General features: G+C 50.8%; 1 protein-coding gene across 1 annotated transcript in view; it reads left to right on the top strand.

Moving 5' to 3' along the window:
* The first annotated feature begins 398 nt into the window (after nt 1–398).
* The window catches only part of NFIX (nuclear factor I X), an 82729-nt gene continuing 65013 nt past the window's right edge, over nt 399–18114 (top strand). Inside the window, exon 1 of the mRNA XM_026660583.2 lies at nt 399–744. The gene's annotated coding sequence lies outside the window, so the exon portion shown is untranslated. The remainder of the gene's footprint in view (nt 745–18114) is intronic.

Genomic DNA, 18114 nt, shown 5'->3' with positions numbered 1-18114 from the left:
CCCCCCCCCCCCCAGGGCCCGGATCGTAACAATTCACTCACGGCCACCGCTCCGCAGCTCGCCCCAAAGCAGGGGGCTGGGCCAGCTCCCTGCCCTGGCCTGGCCTCTCCCCCCCCGACCCCCCCGCCGCGCCAGAGACCCGAATAAAGCGCCCCAAACCCATGGGGGGGGGAACCTAAACAAAGCCACCAACAGCCCCCCCCAGCTCGGCAGCAAACTTCCTGCCGGGCTTCACTTGCCCAGACTTTCCTCTCCTCTCCTCTCCCCCCGCCGCCGCCACCCTCCCTTCCCTTCCCCGCACTGCACCGCTCGAGCTGGAAGGGCGGCACAGAAGGTGGCATTTCTCCAGGCTTTGCAGGCCAATCTCCTTCCAACTTGAGCGAGGCGTGAGAGTAAAACAGGATCCAGCCGAGGAGGAAGGAGCGAGAGCCCGAGACGCGCCGGTCGCGATTTTCTTCCCAACGCCAGGCGGAAACCTCCCCCCCCCCACATTTGTTTTTCCTCGTTTTTTCCCCCTTCCCTCCTTCCCGGGCCGCTCGGGACCTGCGCGAGGCTCCCTCGCCTTGGCCAAGGCGTCGCTAGTTTTCCGGCTCCTGCTTCCGCTGCAAGAAGTCGAAGGGTTTGTGGAAACTTGAGAGCAGTTTTTTCCCCCCGTCTGTCTGTTTTTTTTTTGGTTGTTTTGTTTCTTAGAGAGAGGGAAAAAATGGGTTGCTGATGTTTGGCCAGGTTCCCTGCACCATAATGGTACGTGCCATGAGAATCAATAATTTCCTCTCTTATTAATACTTTCCCTTCCCAAGCAGCAAAGCAGAGCGCTTTGTATTCTGCAGATCGAACCTCTGCCTGGGCATTTGGCTTCTGCTTTTACTTTACAAACTCCAGGGAGGGGGGGGTTAGAGATGGTGTCTGGACGGTGAGTGTGATTTGCAGAACCGAGATGGGGGTGATGGGCACAGCCAGACCCTCGCCAAAGGGGCAAGGGTTTGGGGGGAGAAATGGCCAACCTACTGTCAATGATTTTGCTTTGCAACCAGTCGAGTCCCCTTAAGATGAATTTGCTTTAAAAAAAAATGTCCCCACACAAGAACTATTCCGAAACATCAGAAGAACCCCCCCTCCCTTAAAAAAAACAACCAATGGTCAGTCAAATCTGGGTAGGTGTTTCAATAGACAGACTAATGTAATATCGTAACAGTAACTGTCTTTACTTGTCTTGAATGAGTCTGAGTGGCTGGCGAATGAGAGTGTGGAAAGATCATATGTGAGATTACAGGACATTGTGTGTGTGTCACAGGAATTGCTTGTGCTTCATAAACAAAAGCGTTAATATGTTTCCAAGCCACTTTCTAAAGGGCAGCTTGACACCCCCAAAACACAAAGCTGTGGGGTGAAGAGATCAAATGCTTGTTGAGGCTACTCAGAGAAGAGGAGAATTGTCTGAAAAGAGAATGGCACTAAATTGACCCTACCCTGTCCTGACTTGGGAGTCAATAGGATACCGCTGATTTTCTAGGGCATTGGTGAGTGTATGTATGTGGTGTGTTTTCTTCAGCAGGGATCGTGCTGTAGTGAGTCTGTTTTTTCAGCAAGTGGGAACCCTTTTGCGGGATAAATTCAGTGGCCTGGTCAGTTAAAATAAGACAGAGGTTGTATTTAATGCCTATACTGTGCTAAAGAGTTATCAAGTAATAGCCCCCTTTCTTTTGAATGAGAAAACCTCTATTACCAGTGAGAGAGAACTCTAATTGAACAGTATTTGCAGCTCTAGGGAAACCGTTTGAGTTTCATTTTTAGTACTATTTAAAAAATGAAATTTTCCTTTTTTGTGTGTGCTAAGGCCACACACACCCTTACGAAAATAAATAAACGAAGAGAGCACAATTAAGCAATATTTTTATACAGGGGTGAGTGAGATAAAGTCCAGAGCACTTGGTATAAAGCCAAGTTTTATTCCAATGTGTGGATTTGTTTTTTATTTCTCCCCAATGAGATAAAAAGCAAATGAAATTTAGAGAGGATAAAAAAAAAAGAGGGAAAGAAAAGCAACCACCCACAATTTATTTACTTCTTGATTTGTTTGATTAGTATTTTGGGCTGGTGGAATGTGAACTATCAGCAAAGAGGGTATGGCTGTGTGTGTATGGAAGAAAGTAACATACTGCTATAGGAAAATCCACACGGGACGCGAATTCAGAAAGAAAATAGGCTCACACACCTGAAAAGCAGTGGCCAGGAATCCAAATTCCTTTTGCCAGGGGAATATTTTAGCCAGAACTGGAACAAAGTCTTTATGTATTTATTTACTGCAGTGACGGGGCAAGACTTATTATTTGTAAAGGGTCATTACCACGTTGCCAGTTCCTTTTCTGAACTGTACATTGCAAAAAAGCCTTTGGCCCCAGGTGCTGTGGGCTTGGAGAGAGGTTATACCTCAGAAGCGACTATGGGCCATTTTTGGGGAGGCAGCAGGAAAAGCCGTCTTGGTCTGTTTAATGGCAAACTAGTGCCGCAATTGGGACTTTATTAAAAAAAAATCGGATTGCAACAGTTTTAATCCATGTCATCCCCCTCATCAGTGCAACCCTGTTTTGTTTGTTTATTTGATTGCTAGGCAGTGACGGGGGGGCGGGGGGGAAGAAATTGATAATGGCTTTCCTGCCTGTCTCATGGAGGAGAAAAAAAATGGGGTTGCGGGGATTTGAAAATACCAACAGCTGAATTCAATCTTGGCTTTGCTGTGTTTAAAATAGTGAACTGCCTTCTCCGTTGAATTGAAGATTGAGCAGAGATATTGTCCGTACAGCTTGGCCAAGGAAGCAGAGTTTACTGCAGTGTATATATATTATTAGTTGGATTATCATATGTATTATAGTTTCTCCAAAGGTGCCATCTGAGGTTGGCTCCCTTTTGTGCTAGGGGCTGTACAGATGGCCAGGGACAGTTTACAAGAGAAAATTCCTTCTTCCTGTAAAGATGTGTGCATGTGCTTAATGTGACGTACGTGTCCTGAGCAGAAAGTTAACGCTCATGTGTTGGACAGGATCAGGGCCTAATGAACAAAACAGACAAAGCGTGGTTCAGAAGAAGGGAAACTGAGGCCCAGAGAAATTCAGTGATTTGCCCAAGGTCACCCAGGAACTGTGAATTCAATCAGAAGGTCCTGTGTCCCAGTGCCTTAACCTGTAGTCTATAGATCTAGATATATAAAGCAAACCAAAAGCTACCTCCTTTGAGACATGGAGTTTTGGCATATTAATTTCATTTCATATGGCAGATAGAGAACAAATTTAAAATAAGCAAATACAAAGTAAGCAGATGCACCTCTTTTTCTTATATCTTGATAAACCTAGGGATGAGTTTTTTGCAAATCTGCTTTATTTCGTAGCTACGTGAATTTTCACTCCTACTGGGAAAGGAGGCGGGGGTGGGGGGAATGCCTTGATGCATCTGAAGGAAAACAGTTGCAGGTGTGTGAAATAATTCATATCCATTCAGGTACCTCTCCTTTTGCAAACAATCGTTTGTTTGTTTGTTTTGTCCATCTTGCAATAAAGCCCAGCACATTGTGTGTGAGTGTGTGTGTGGGAGCTCGTGGAGAGGTGTTTGTTAATTTGAACATAATCCATTGATATTAACAAACAAATGCACTGAGCTCTCATAAACCCATTGCAGATTGCATCAGTGGAATAGGACTGTCTGTTTGGAAATCTTTGCTTAGAGGGACGATCTGGCCTAGTGTGATCGTTGGCAGGAAGCTGAGATGTTGGTCACAGTAACAAAGTTTCTGAAAAGTCATCAAGAAAAACATTTTCAAAAGTGTCTGAGTGACTTAAGAGCCTAAATCCTACTGGCTTTCAGTGAGATTTAGGCTACTGAGGGCCAGATTTTCTAAGGTATTCTGGTGTTTACAGACACAGACGGGCAGCTACAAAAGCTTGAAGTCAGTGGGAGTCTCAGTATTTGGGAGGCTCTGGGGCTAGTTGCTTATCTGCATTGGGAGGTGCCTAAATACATTTGAAATCTGGCCCTTCGCAACAAAAGGTACATTGGAAGCCAATAGCGTTTAGGGTTCTAAGAGCAAGCAGAGAGCCGCAGCATGGCCGTGGCTGGCCCTGGTCAGGTGACTTGGACTCGCAGGGTTTGGGTTGGGGGGAGGATAAAAATGGCAGTGGAGACGTTGTTTGGGGGACCCCGCAAGTGGGGAGGGTCTCAGAGCCAGGACTCCAGACCAGGCCCAAACGTCTACATGGCAATTTTTAGCCTTGCAGCCCGAGTCAATTGACCGGGACTCTGAGATTCGGTGCCGCAGGTTTTTTGTTACAGTGTAGACATACTCCTGGGTGCTTTTGAACATGTTACCCCAAGTGGCTTGAGGCCTAGATGAAATCACAGGGTCAGATTCTCCTCTCATTTCACGTGGGGTGGCTAGGGTGACCAGATGTCCCGATTTTATAGGGACAGTCCCGATATTAGGGGTTTTTCTTATATAGGCTCCTATTACTCCCTCACCCCCCGTCCCGATTTTTCACACTTGCTATCTGGTCTTCCTAGGGATGGCCCCACAGCAGACAGTGGGGCTTGGTCGATAACCTGAGAGGGTGGGGTTTGGCCTTTGGTTTTTTGGGAGGAGTTTGGCGACTGTTCCTTTGTGGTGGCCTCTCTCCGTGCAGCCGTGGTCACAAGCTGCTGTAGCCAGAGGTGGATTGGGGGCTCGAGGGCCTGGTTGCTCTTGAATGTCATGTTGCCGTTCCCCTCGGTTCTTGTCTGGGTTAATCCTGTGATTGTGCGCTCGGCCCGCGAGTTAAATTTTGCAATAGGCTCTTGGGGAGATTGGTGCAAACATGAGGGCGTTGGGCCATGTCAACTGACGGAAGACAATTAAAAACTGGGGCCCAGATCCAACACGTTATTTAGGCTCCTAATGTCCCCTGAAAGCAATCCGAGGAAATCAGTAGAATTTAGGAGCCTAAATACCTTGGTGGATCTGGGTGTGGGTGGCTAGAAGCAAAACTCTGATTTTACAGCAATGACACCATCGCGGTTCACTAAGGCAGTAAACAACTATGCCTTGTTGGTCTATTAAACACCCGTCTGAAACAGCCTGATGCTGTACCTGTTACTGGTGTCAAAGCTTTCGCTGAGTCCCCTTTTCACTTTGCTGACGTTGCTCAGGGGAGTGAAGTTTGCAAGCTGAATTAACGAAAGGGGCTAATCCCGCAGTCCTCGCTTGGACAGAACTCCCGCCGACATACCTGATGCAAGCATCTCGGACCAGTAACTAGCCTGGTGCTTGTAGTGTCCCGTCTCAAGTGCTAAGCAGAACTGGCTTACGGCAGCGCTGAATGCGGCAAAACTCGGTTTAGAGCAGAGTCTGGTCTGGGAGGAGCTGCCAAAACTGAATGCGGATTCAGGCCGCTTGTGCGTTCAGATCCCGGGGCCTGTGCTGCAGTGAGTTACCTAGTGAGATGTGAAATTAACCACGGCCCACTCCCTCCTTGGTTCATACCGGGCATGATGGAGGGCTTGTTTGCTGGGGGTAGATTTCACCAGGAGTAGAACTGATCTGTGCAGGGGGGAAAGGCAGCTCTGCGTCACCGCTTGGTGCTTAGAAGCCAAGATTTCTTATTTTAAAACTGGAACATCTGAATTCAACCAACGCTATTAAAAATAAGCTGAATATTCAGTTCAGATCCGGAGGGAGTGAGAGGTTTCTTAGAGCTGAGGTGGGGGGGAATGGAAGCAATTCCGAGGAGAGACGAGATTTTGCTCTCTGCAAAGTAACTTTTGCTGCCTCCCGAACTCTTGCCTGGCTCTACCTTAGAAGCATATGCAAGCCCGGTTTATTTTGACAGAAGTCTCTTTCTCTGAGCTGCCTGGATTCACACACACACAAAAAAGTGACACTTCCCCCCCAACCCCCCCCGCCTTTCCCCTGTTGGCAAGTGTTAGTGTGAATCTGACTGGAGCAAAGTTCAAGAGGCTGCGTCAGTTGCAAAACAGTGTTGCCTCTAATGGAGGGCGGGGGGGGGGGGGGGGGGGTTTTAAACAGATTTGGCAAAAAAGAATTTATATATCTATAATCCAAAAAAAGCTTGAAAACACCTAGAAATGTGGGTATGTGGGAGTTGTAAAATTCCAAATACCCTGCGATTTTATGTATTTTTTTTAGCAACAAAAAAAATATAGGTGCCTTTGTAAAGGGGGGGAAGAGGCACATTTGAGTAACACAGCCCCAGCTCCTTAGATCATGAAACACATGTCAGACTAGATGATCAGAACGGCCTTCAAATCCATGGAGGTCATTAATGTATCAAAGCTGAAAGATCTCAGCCTGAGGAGAACTACATTTAAGCTACATTTGTAAAATCCATATTTAAGGACTGAACCAAAACCTGTCTGATTTTCCCCCTCTCCCAAAGAAGCGGGCCGCTCAGCGGCTCCCACAGATTTCTGTGAGATTTGGGGGTGCTCAACCCTTCTGAGAAGCAGGTCCACTTTGGTGCTTGAGCCTGGAAGTACTTACTCGTGCATGCAAATTGACTCTAGTGAGAGCCCCTCCAGTGCAGAATATTGGCGGAATGGCTAATTGTGCACAAGGGGGCTGAAAGCAGAGGAAGGGGGTCTGTGAGTAGGGCTCTCGCTTAGGACTTGTGAGAGGTGGGTTCAAATCCTTGCTCTGCTGTCAGTTTCCTTGGCAAGTTGCTGAACGGCTTTGTGCCTTGGTTCCCCCATCTGTACCATGGGGATAATAGTCCTGCCCTGCCTTCCAGGGAGGCTGGAGGATAAATACATTAAAGAGTGTGCTACACTTTGAGATCTACTGCTGAAAAGTCTCTCTAAGAGCTAGGACTTATTGTAGGGCGAACAAGGGATTGCAACCTGCCGCTGGGTTTGGGTTGTCTTGCTTTGAATGTTTTTTGGCCTCAAAAATTCCAGAGGTGTGGCTCAAGTTGTTAAGCCCAGATGAGAAGGTTTGTCCCTCCAAATTTGGGGACGGTTCAATCTAGGGCCTCATGCTCCGCTCATTCGAAAGGCAGGAACTATTTGCAGAAGGTGGCTTTGGCTTTGGCACACCTTTCACCGCCAGCCAGGGCCCAACGGGCTTTTAAAATCGAGGCCGGGGTGGGGGGAAATCTGTCTGTCGATGGATTTCGGATCTCAGCGTCTGGCAGCGAAGGCTTCCATTGTGAGCGCCGGGCTGTGATTTTCGGTGGCCCCTTCCCTTCTGCCTGTTGTGAAATGATTTGGCTCCTGGTCTCCGTTTTTAACACGACGGCCAAACGTTCGTGTTGCTGCTTCGTGGCTTTCGGCACTCCCTGCGCTGACAGGGGAGCAGGCCTGTGTGTGTATGCACCGCTCCAGCAAACTCCTAGCATTCCTTCCACATAAAGCGATCCCAGTCGAATTCCTGCACCCCCTGATCGTAGGCCTTTGATTAGCCTCTGTTCTGTTCTATTTCGGTTTTTATACCACGCTCATCGCCGTCACTCGTATGGGCCAGCGTTAGAACAGCCAAGGCACCCTGCAACATCGGGGCTGCCATCCCACACCCCCAGCCTCCTCATTAACAATTTGCCAAGTTATTTCCCCTTTTCTGGCTGGTCCGACATTTTCTCGATCCAGTCCTGCCCTTGCGAGGGAAAAACTGCTGTGAGGGATGGGGACTTATCCTCTCATAATAAATTATCCCCAGTATTTCATTTGGAGAAGTCACATTTCGTTTTACTCTGGTAAATGGTGCAGAACACCTGCTTTTGTTTCTCCCCAGAGGTGGCTGCATTTCAGTAGTTGTTGAAGATATATATAATTTGCGTCACCTTTGCTGAATTATTCGATTCGGGGGCAGGGGGGATCAGAAAAAATGAAAACATTTCCATTTTTTCATCTTGAAACGGCTTTTCCTTTCAAAAGTGTCTTGAATTTTATTAAAAATTCAATTCAAAATTGTTTTAAAGCGGTTGAAATTGAAACGAACCGTTTGGATGGTGTCGAAACAAAATGCTTTGTTTGACCTGAAATTAGATTTTTTTTTCCCCGTGCCTCTCGATTTGCGGAACATTTTTGAAAATGTTCATTTTCAGTCTGCCCTGAAACTCTTCCCCCCCCACCCCAACTTTGCCAACGAACTGGCAAATGTGTGATTCACCCTGCTCTATTGTAAATGTCAGCCATTACGAACCTCCTCCCAGAGTGTCCAGAGACCCCCCGAACTAGATACTGCCTTAGAAGGCCCTTCAGTCCAGCAGACAAAGGCTTAGCCAGATGCAACGAGACACGTTCAGACTGGGAATGGGGTGCAGATTTTTAACAGGGAGAGAATCAACCATTGGAGCAACTGGCTAGTTCCGCGCTGGATTCTCCGTCGCTTTCAATGGGGATGGGACGTCTTTCTAAACGAGGAGCTCTAATTCGGCCAGGATTTATGGCCTTGCTACAGCAATTGGTGTGTGGGATCCTGTGACCCGCGCAAGGCGGGTGTCGGGGGCAGAGGATCAGAGAGTACTGTCCCTTCCGGCTGTAAACAGCCATGAACTAGATACAATTTCTCTGGGCTTGTGGGTGGGTTGGGTTTTTTTTTGTTTTTTTTTTCCAGCTACTTTTTAGAAGACAAAATTACAATATGTTACCCAAGTGAAAACTCATATTTAATTTTTTTTCTCCCGTGTTACTAAGTAACGTTTCTTAAGTGATTGAAACCAGAACTAAAAAAACCAAAACAAATCTAATGTAGTCATTCTCAGGAGACCTGGGCTGGATTCATTCGATCCCTCTCACTCCCTTTCTCTCCATCCGGCTCTTAGCGCTCTCATTATCGTAGTACGTGTTTTATAAGCGGCAGGGTGATCCAATGAGTGTTATAATGGGAGTCAAGAGAGCTGACTTCTGTTCCTGGCGCTGCCACTGGCCTGCTGGGTGCCTCAGTTTCCCCATCTGTAAAATGGGGGAGAAGGCTACTGCCCTTGTTTGTACAGCAGTGTGAGATCTGCTAATGAAAACTGCTATAGAAGATCTAGGGGTGGTGATGGTGGTTGTTGTTGTTATTTGATTCTTCTTCCCCATTTACCAGTATTGCCGACTCTGGCACTTTGATTAGAAAAAAAATCTCTCACTTAAAATCCTTTGCTGGAAGCCCCATCTCCCCGGCATCTTGGAATTTCGGTAGAATCTTGGCTTTCATTTACAAAAGTGAAATATAAATAAAATGAGAGAATTTGTTTTTAAAAAACCCACCATTTCTAGCCCTAGTGATTGTGGAAAAAATCTTGAAAGCGTGACCCCAAAGACTTAATAAAAATCGGAAGGCAAATTGTTATTCTTTTAAAAGATTTCATGATTTTAAAGCCCAGCTCCCAGTTTTTTAGGGCAGGGTCTGCCTCTAGATTTATGCGGTGTTTATTCTCCGTAGGGGGCAGCGTCTGGTCATTTTCACTCGCTTTCTGTCTCTAAATTGCTTTCACTTTGATGCCAAAGAGTAAAATTGATCCCCAGCTCATGGTCTGTCCCCCAACTAACTCCCAATAAAAGAACTGTTTTGAGGGCTTACGCAGTACTGGGGCCCTAGGGTAGCTCCCTATAGATGGGTGAATTTCCCCCCCAAGTGAATGTTACAAGGCGGGGGGATGGGGGTGTTCAAAGGGGCTAAAGAACAGTTTCAATTAAGAAAAAAAAATCTTAGTGATTTTTTTTTTTAATTTAAATTTTAAAAGTTAAGTTCATTTTGGGCCTATGCCATTTCTCAGTGCCCATTTAACAATTCTTATTAATATTAGATCAGGGCCTCGCTGCACAGACACACAGTAAGCGACAGGCCCTGCCCCGAAGAGTTTACTGTTACATTTGTTTACAATCAAGCCTGATCCTATGAATGACGAACAAACTGCGTGGCTGGTAGGATCACTGACAAGACGAGGGAGAGGCAACAGGCCAGAGAGATTGTGTGACCTTACGCATGGGGCACTGCGCTGGGTGTCAGAACACCAGGGTTCTATGCCTACCTCTGCCGGCAACCTTGGGCTAACCAATTTGCGCCTCAGTTTCCCCTTACAGGCATTGAGGGTGAGCTGGGTAGGGACTGTCTGTTACTCAGTGTCTTTGCAGCTGAGGGTCTGATCCTACTATAAGAAGAAGAAGCTGGGTGAGTGTATTAGCAGTTAGGAGGTGGAAAGCCGGGCAAAATTATTTGATCTAAACTTTTTTGGGGTGAAAAATACAGATTTGACGACCCCCCAACATTTTGCTAATTTGTGTTGGTTTTGCGGCACTGTTTCCATTGGGGGGAAAAAAATTAAAACAAACCCCACCCCCCATCTAAATGTTTCAGATTTTTGATTTTAAACCATTTTTTTGTTTCAAAATGGCCTCGTTTGATTTTTAAAAGTTCAAAGAGGCTCAAAATCGAAGTGGGATGCTTACTTTCGAGTTGACCAAACCATTTAGTTTGACCCAAAATGAGTTTTTCTCCCTCCCCACATTTTTAGATTTTTTTGGCAAATGTCATTTTTGGTTCAGTCCCAAGTGAATTCCTCCCTCCAGATTTTCAGAACAGGGAGTGAACCAAGAAATCCTTTTGTCACCCAGCTCCACCTACGGGTAGGGTTTATAGCTGTGCTAAATGCCTGTATCCCCATGGGAAATAAGGAGATTAATCATGGGGGGAGAGACATTTTGCGTCTGTCCCAGGGTGCATGCCCTCAGAGCCAGCGGCAGCAGCCCCTGAATTAGCATGGTGAGGATGTCAGATTGAGTGGGAGCCTTTGATGTCATTTATGATGAAGACAGAGTGATTCTCTTGGGAATTTCAAGTCCGGGCAATAAAACAGGTCTAGGGGCTAATTGGCACATGCAGGCTTCGAATGCACATGTACTTGGCTCCCTGGCCGGCAGTGGGTGTTGTAGCCGATCCCCACACCCAGTCTGTAAGATCGGGAGAGGAATGGGTCTAGTGTGTTAGAGTGGGGATGGCGGAGGGCTAGGACTCCTGGGATCTGCTTCCCGCTCCATTGCTGCCGCGCTGTGTGACCTCAGAGTGCCGGACACGTCCACCTGCTCCCCGTTCCTCAACGTCCCCATGTCTAAAGAGGACGAGGACGCTGACTGACTGAGGAGGGGTTAATTAAACCCAGGGAAGAGCTTTTGAGCTGGGCAGAGGGAAGGTGTCTGCGAAGGGTAGGCTGTCTTTGGTGCAGACGGGATCCCCTGGGGGCAGACGGACTCCTTGATTTATTGTGTTCATTAGACCATGTTGATGGATTTATCCCGTGTATTTCAGGCCTGGGCAGGGCTGGTTGGGCAATGACTGGTGAGAAAGTTGCCTCAGAGGAACTCAGGTACTGCAAGTACCTGTGCTTGGCTCTCGATGTTTTGGCTGGAGTGAGCGATGAGTTATTGATCTCCAGCTTTGGCTAGCTGGGGACAGGCTGTGCCCATATACCCGTGTGAGGAAAGATGGTGGAGCAGTGAGGGTGCCACCGTGGGCATGAGACTGCATTCAAATGTCACTATGTGCCTCAGTTTCCCCACCTGTAAAAGGGGGGAATTCCCAGGGAAGGGGTGGGTTCTCCATCTCTTGATGCCTTCCAGTCCAGCCTGGCTGCCTTTCTGGGAGACACTTTAGTTACTGGGCTCAGGACAGGGGGAACTGGCCGACATCGACTGCTCGCTGTTGGTCAGGCCAGGCTAGTGGATCTACTGCTCCCTGCTGGCCTTGGACTCCAGGAGAAGTGGGGAGAGCTGCTGTTCCTAGGCTGGCAGAGAGGGGTTCAAATTGTGGGGCTCTCCTTTGCGGTGTGAATAGAACCGGCCAGCTCAATAAAAATCCCCCTTTCCCCTCAATTCAGAGATTCTGCCCCCTCCAGCAACACCCCCGCCACCCGCTGCAGTTTCACGTCTTGGCCGCCTGGTGGGGTTCCCCTACTTCCCAGTCTGACGTGCCCCAAGGGCATCGGGCAGGATTGGGGCCCGGACCGGGTTTGTTCCTGACCGCATGGCCAGGGGTTTCCCACTCTTTTATCTGAATGAGGAACACAATGTAAAAGACGGGGGCTGTTAGTGAAAGTGATGCAGCTGGGGTTAGTTTTGGGGGGGGAGCTGTGGGGTGAGGGTCTGATCTGTGGGGATTGCTTTGGCTTTCCCATACACAGTCCCCTGTTTGTGTCTTACTCCATAGCTTGGCCAGGCCGCATCACAGCCCCCCCGGTCCCCCATCCTCTCTGCACCCCAGCTCCCCCCACCCTGCACCCTCACAGCCCCCTGCTCCCCCACCCCCTCTCCCTCCCAGCTGCACACGATCACTAGGACCCGCCCCACACACACACACACAGATTTCTGTACTCAGTTGAGCCCGGAACAGTCTATTTTTCAAAAGCACAGTCGGTTCTGAGTCGAGCGATGTCCCTCCCCAATCCCCGGAGCTCCCCCGTTACCCCCTTGCTAGTAAAGATATTTTCTTATTAAGTCGGGGGGGGGGGAGGAAAAAAGTGGAGGGGCCTTCAATCTGTTCCATATGTTGGACGAGCCTCGTTTCAGATTTAATATTTTCCCGCTCCCAAAAACAATAAGGAGCCCGAGCCAAGTGCTATATTCTAAGAGGAAGTGTTGGCTCATGGCTAGAGTATGTGACATGGCTCGGGCATGGGGATTGTACATGTATGTGTAATAAATCCCATGTGCAGAGAACACAGCAGCTTTTCCTTCCCGCTACGGCTGGAAGCCTGAGCGAAAAGGTGTTGTTCGAAATGCCCCCGTGCTCGCCAGAGCTGGCTGGGGAGGGGAGATGGGGCCGGTAGATTTCAGATCCTTACCGGCGTGGTCGCGGCTGGAATTCTGCTAACGGGATCCTGTAGAACAAGAGCAGCTCTGCGACATTTTTCATCCCAAACTTCCTTTTCCTTCGAGAAACAGCCTGTTGTTGGCAAATGAACCGTTTGAGACCCGCAGAAGAGCTCCGGCTGGCTCGAAAGCTCGTCTCTCTCCCCCGCAGAAGTGGGTCCAGTAAAAGACATTACCTCCCCCACCTCCTCTCTCTGATATCCTGGGCCAACCCGGCTCCAGCACCCCGGCCTACAGTTTCATTTTGATCAATTTCTGAAGTTTTGATGGGGGGGGGGGAGCCATTTCTCCCCCTTTATTCCCCCCCCCCCAAGTTTTCCATTTAAAAAGGCAGAGAAAAATCCAACAACCAAACCCCCATCAGTTTTGATTGCTTCCCCCCCCCACTGGAAAATGTGGAATTTTTTCATGGAGTGGGGAGTGCCCTGATTTAAAAATCGGGAACCATATGAAAATATTGGCCAGCCAGCTCCGTTAATGACTCGTCATGATCAAAATATTAGAGAGAGAAAAACTAACAATATTCGGTTATAACGGGGGGGGGGGGGGATTATTCACTCGTTTGTCCCATCCAAGTAAATAATACTCTCAATTTAAGAGCCCAGCAGTAGCAGATGTGGCATAAGAGCTTGGTCTCTCATAGAGATCAGGTTAAGCCCTGAAGCTTTAGCTCCCAGGCTGTCTGGCTTGAGCACTGGGATCCCGGACACCTGGGTCCTATTCCCAGCTCTGGCGTTGGGCTGCTGGGCGACCTCAAGTCAGTCGCTTCGGCCCAGCTCCTGCAAGGGGTCGAGGTGCGTAGCTCCCACTGGAGTTACCTTGGGGGAGCTGCTCCCGTTCCATGGAAACAAATGAGCTTTGCCCTTTACTTCAACGGGAACAGGAGCAGGCCCCGGGAGAGACAGATGCCAGACTCTAGGAAGTCCCAGCTTAAAGCATCGTGATTATTGTGCTGGAATTGTGGTAGTGCTCAGAGATCGGGCCCTCATCCAAACGACAACCCTTGCCGTGAACAGCTGCCACGTTTATCTGGCTTGCTATATGGCCCCATAGGCACTGCCTGGTCTTTACTGTATTTACCCTCCCCCTCATCCCCCCCAGGAGGCACGGCTGTGCTATTATACCAGTTTTAGGGGTGGGGAAACTGAGGCACACAGCGGGTAAATGACTTGCCCAAACTCACATGAGCAGTCTATGTCGGAGCAGGGAACAGAACGCTGGTCTCTCAAGCGCTAGGCGAGCACCCTAACCACTGCGCTGTGCGACTGTCGAGATTGCTTGCTCGTTCGTTGATTCTGAGACCAGCAGAGACCAGCCCGTTCAGAGCTGGGCAAAATTTTGCAACCAAAACTTTCTCTCTGTTAAAATTGAAATGTAATTTTTTTTTTTCAATTTTCGGATTCTCCGAAAATGCTGAGAAATGTGTCAGGTTCGACCCAAAACCATTTTTTAAAACTAATTGTTCAGAATTGGCAACGAAGCAAAAAACCCACCATTTGCCCAGCTGGGCTTATCATCTATTCATTAGGCACCTTATGGCCGCATCTAGGAACCCGAGTCATGGACCGAGATCGTGTTGGGCACGGCGCTGTGTGAACATCTAGTCTGACAGGCCGCTGTGCAGCCCTGAAGTTATTGAGACAAACGGCACCAATAGAGTGTAACCAGCGTGCAGGGAAGGGGCAGCGGGGCCAGTCCCGAGCACGCCTGATCATGCCACCCCCAAAATCGCGAGACCAACTTAAAGATCACGAGCTCGGCTTTAAAACAATCAGCACTTCGTTTTTTGGGTGTGGAGCCATTCAGAGGGATTGGGAAGGGGGCTCTCCTGCAGTCCCAGGGGCTGGAAACTGACTTTGAAAAACAACTGATGCCTGCAGTCTCATGACTCCCGGAGCTGGGGCTCTAAGACAAATCAGTGTGGAGAGTGGGCAGCACGGAGTACTGGGTGAACGAGGGGCAGCTGGGAGAACGGTGCAGGGCTTTGGGCTCCTTTATTGTTCGATTGGTTGCCCGTGAACTTAACATTGGGCCAAAATGAATTCTAATATGAATGTGAGTGAGGATGTACCTTGGATCAACCTGCCACCAGCCCGGGCAGGCCAGGAGCCCCCAGGCTTCTTAAAACTTGACAGACTTTTTGCCAGTTAGGCGTCATTTTCCATGTGCACATCACTGAGCAGAGGTGATGATGCGGCTGTCTATATAACCCCATGCCCACCTGTCCGTCTGTCTGTCCAAGTGCTTCGCTAGCTCCTAGCACCATAGTACGTGAGTGTTGGCAAGCGGCAGAGAGCGCCAGCGAGTGTGTGCTGGAATGGGAGTCGAGAGACCTGAGTTCTAACCCCGGCTCCACCACGGACCTGCCGAGTGGCCCCGGGCAGGCCCCTGTGCCTCTCTGTGCCTCAGTTTCCCAGCTATGACCCGGGGATAATGGACAATGCTCCTCGCCTTCATTTGTGAGGCCTCTGGAAGGAGCCCTAGAGGGTGCGTGGTGCCTGGGTCCGAGGGCTCCCGTATGCATGTAGAGCCCCAGGCAAAGAATAGGAGGGGCCCGTGGCCGAGGGGATGAAGGGAGAAATACCCAGCTAATCCTGGCAAGTGACCTGCCCCCCATGCTGCAGAGGGAGGTGCCCCCCCCAGGTCCCTGCCAATCTGACCTGCTGGGGAATTCCTCCCTTGCCCACTGTGTGGGACCTTCCATGCCATCTTGTTCATCTCCCCCTCCTTTGCGGGTCCTTTTGTGGCACCTCATTCATCTCCCCCGACTGTGTGGAACCTTCCGTGGCACCTTGTTCATCTCACCCTCCTGTGTGGGTCCCTTTGTGGCACCTCATTCATCTCCCCCTGCTGCGCGAGTCCTTCCGTGGCACCTTGTTCATCTCCCTCCACTGTGTGGGATCCCTTCCTGAGCCCTGCCCCCCATCCCAAGCAACCCCCCCAGGTAACCACCCTGCTGTCATAAATGTGATTAATAATTAATACGCAGTTAGTTAGGGCTTCTCTGCCTTTGCTGGGTGTTGACTAATGTTAATTGCTGCTCCTTTCGGAGAGGACAGCCTGGGTGTTTTCTGTTCAGCAAAGGCCCAGGGCTGGGCTAGCAGGGGGCTGCGGGTCAGGATTGAGGGGCACCGGTGGAGCTCTGGGGGGGGGGGGGGGGGGGGGGGGGGGGGGGGGGGGCGGGGGGGCGCCGGGGGGGGGCGTGGGTGATTTGCTTTCTCAGAATCCTGCATCCACATGGCTTTGGCCATGGCTGTTTTACTGGGAATCTCCAATTCACCCCCCAGATGAAGAGCTTTAAAATAAAGAGCCACCTCCCCCGCTGCACAAAGCGCTTGGCGAGGGGGGGGGGGCGGGGATGGGAGGCGCCAGGAGCATGGCACAGAGCTGGCAGGTCCGGGCACAATGAGACAGACACTGGCATCAGAGGTTTGGCAGTGAAGAGGGATCGGGGGGAGGGGCACAGATGGTCTCTCTTTTACCCCAAAAGGTGAGGAGATGGGGGGAGAGGCCTGGGAATGGGGGTGCTCTAGGCTCACACGAGCCTGGCAGGGGAGAGGGTTACCCAGTGGCCTCCCTCTTTGGCAGTCGTGCCACTTGAGGACTGGGGGTGGGCGGGAGAGACCCTGGCTCCTTCCTTGGTGTGTTGTAAAACCCGCTCCTTCCCGGGCCTCCAGCTGCCCCCCATCCCCCAGCCGCAGGCGGCTCCTGGCATGGCTGGGCATTCTTTGGGCATCGGCCCAGTTAGGAGGAGCTGGGCAGGGGCGCAGCTGTGAGAGCCGAGGATGCCCCCCCCCGCACACGGGGGGAGCAGAGGGAGCAGCCTGTGGAAAGTCGAAGCCGTTTTGAGTGTGTGGGGGGGCGTCGTTCAGCTCCCTGAAACCAAACTCAGCTGGGGGGAGAGACGGGCTTGGCTAGTGTAGACGGGCACCAGGAAAGCTTCTTACAATGGTCTGCCGGTGCCCCTCGATCCTGACCCGCAGGCCCACGGCTATCCGAGCCCTGGGGCTAGAACGCTGGACCGGGACTCAGGACACCTGGGTTCTCTTCCTGGCTCTGCCACTGGCCTGCTGGGTGACCTTGGGCCAGTCGTTTCCCCTCTCTGTGCCTCAGTTTCCCTGTCTGTACAATGGGGATTATGCTCCTAACCTCCTTTGTAAAGTGCTTTGAGATCGACTGGTGCAAAGGGATGATGATTTCTCCCCAGCTCATTCCAGCCTCGGGGGTGGGGGAGGGAAGGGTTGTTCCTGGCCCCTTGGTTGGCAGTTGGGGGTGGGGATGGATGGTGGCAAGGGCTGGACTAGGAGATGGTGTGTTTCATCGACCTCATTCCCCTCCCAGAGCTGGGACCAGAACCTCTAACCCCTAGGCCCCACTCCCTTCCAAGGCCAGGAGTCCTGACTTGGGGCCGAGCCCCGGCCTGGAACCACTGTCACTTTGGGTTTGATTTATGCCCGATGGTAATGCAGCGGCAGAGCTAAGATACCAGCTTGGCATGGTGGGGGGCACCCTCAGCCACTCCCCAGGGTGGGGAGGGTTCGTTCTTTCCTTGGCCTCTCCACCAGCGAGGATGGGGGGGGGCTTTGAGTAAGGCGGAGACCCCTTGAACTCAGAGCACAGGCACTTGGGGTCTGCAGCCGGGTTGGTGGCTGAGTTGGGGCTGCGGTGCGTGAGGGGGGCTGCGGGGGAAGTGCACCCCCTGGAGCCTGCCCCAGAGGGGCTCTCATAAGCCCTGCACCCTGCTTTGCTCTACTGGTTGGGCTCCCTTGGGGCTTGGCGGTGCCGGGGGAGTTACCCCAAATTTTGGGGGCTGGGTGGTTGGCTAATTCCATGGCACTTTGCCTTAAGCATGAGATGAGCGCCCCCTCCCTCCAGCAGGCTCAGGTCCACATGGGGTGGGGGTAGGGAGCAGCCCTGCAGCGCCCTAGGTGGGAATGGGATGGCCGGGGGTGTGGATCCCAGGATGGCTCTGGCTCAGGGCTCTTTCCATGGCTCACTGCGCTGGAGGTACCTGGCACAGTGCCCCCCCCACCCCCCCGGGGCAGGGTGTGCCGGGAATCACAGGTTCCTCCCAATGGCTGGATAATTGCAACCGCATTGATCCAAGAGCCATTCGTGTCCCAGCAGCCACCTGGGGAAAGGGACTGCCTTGGGATCGTGTCGAGATTGGGGAAATTCCCGATTCCCTCCACTGTGTGGGACCTTCCGTGGCACCTTGTTCATCTCCCCCGGCTGTGCAGGTCCTTTTGTGGCACCTCATTCATCTCCCCCCACTGTGTGGAACCT

This window comes from Terrapene carolina, unplaced genomic scaffold, assembly GCF_002925995.2.
Source record: "Terrapene carolina triunguis isolate 2854851 unplaced genomic scaffold, T_m_triunguis-2.0 Scaffold833, whole genome shotgun sequence".
NCBI lineage: Eukaryota > Metazoa > Chordata > Testudines > Emydidae > Terrapene > Terrapene triunguis.
This window is presented reverse-complemented; position numbering and strand designations above follow the sequence as displayed.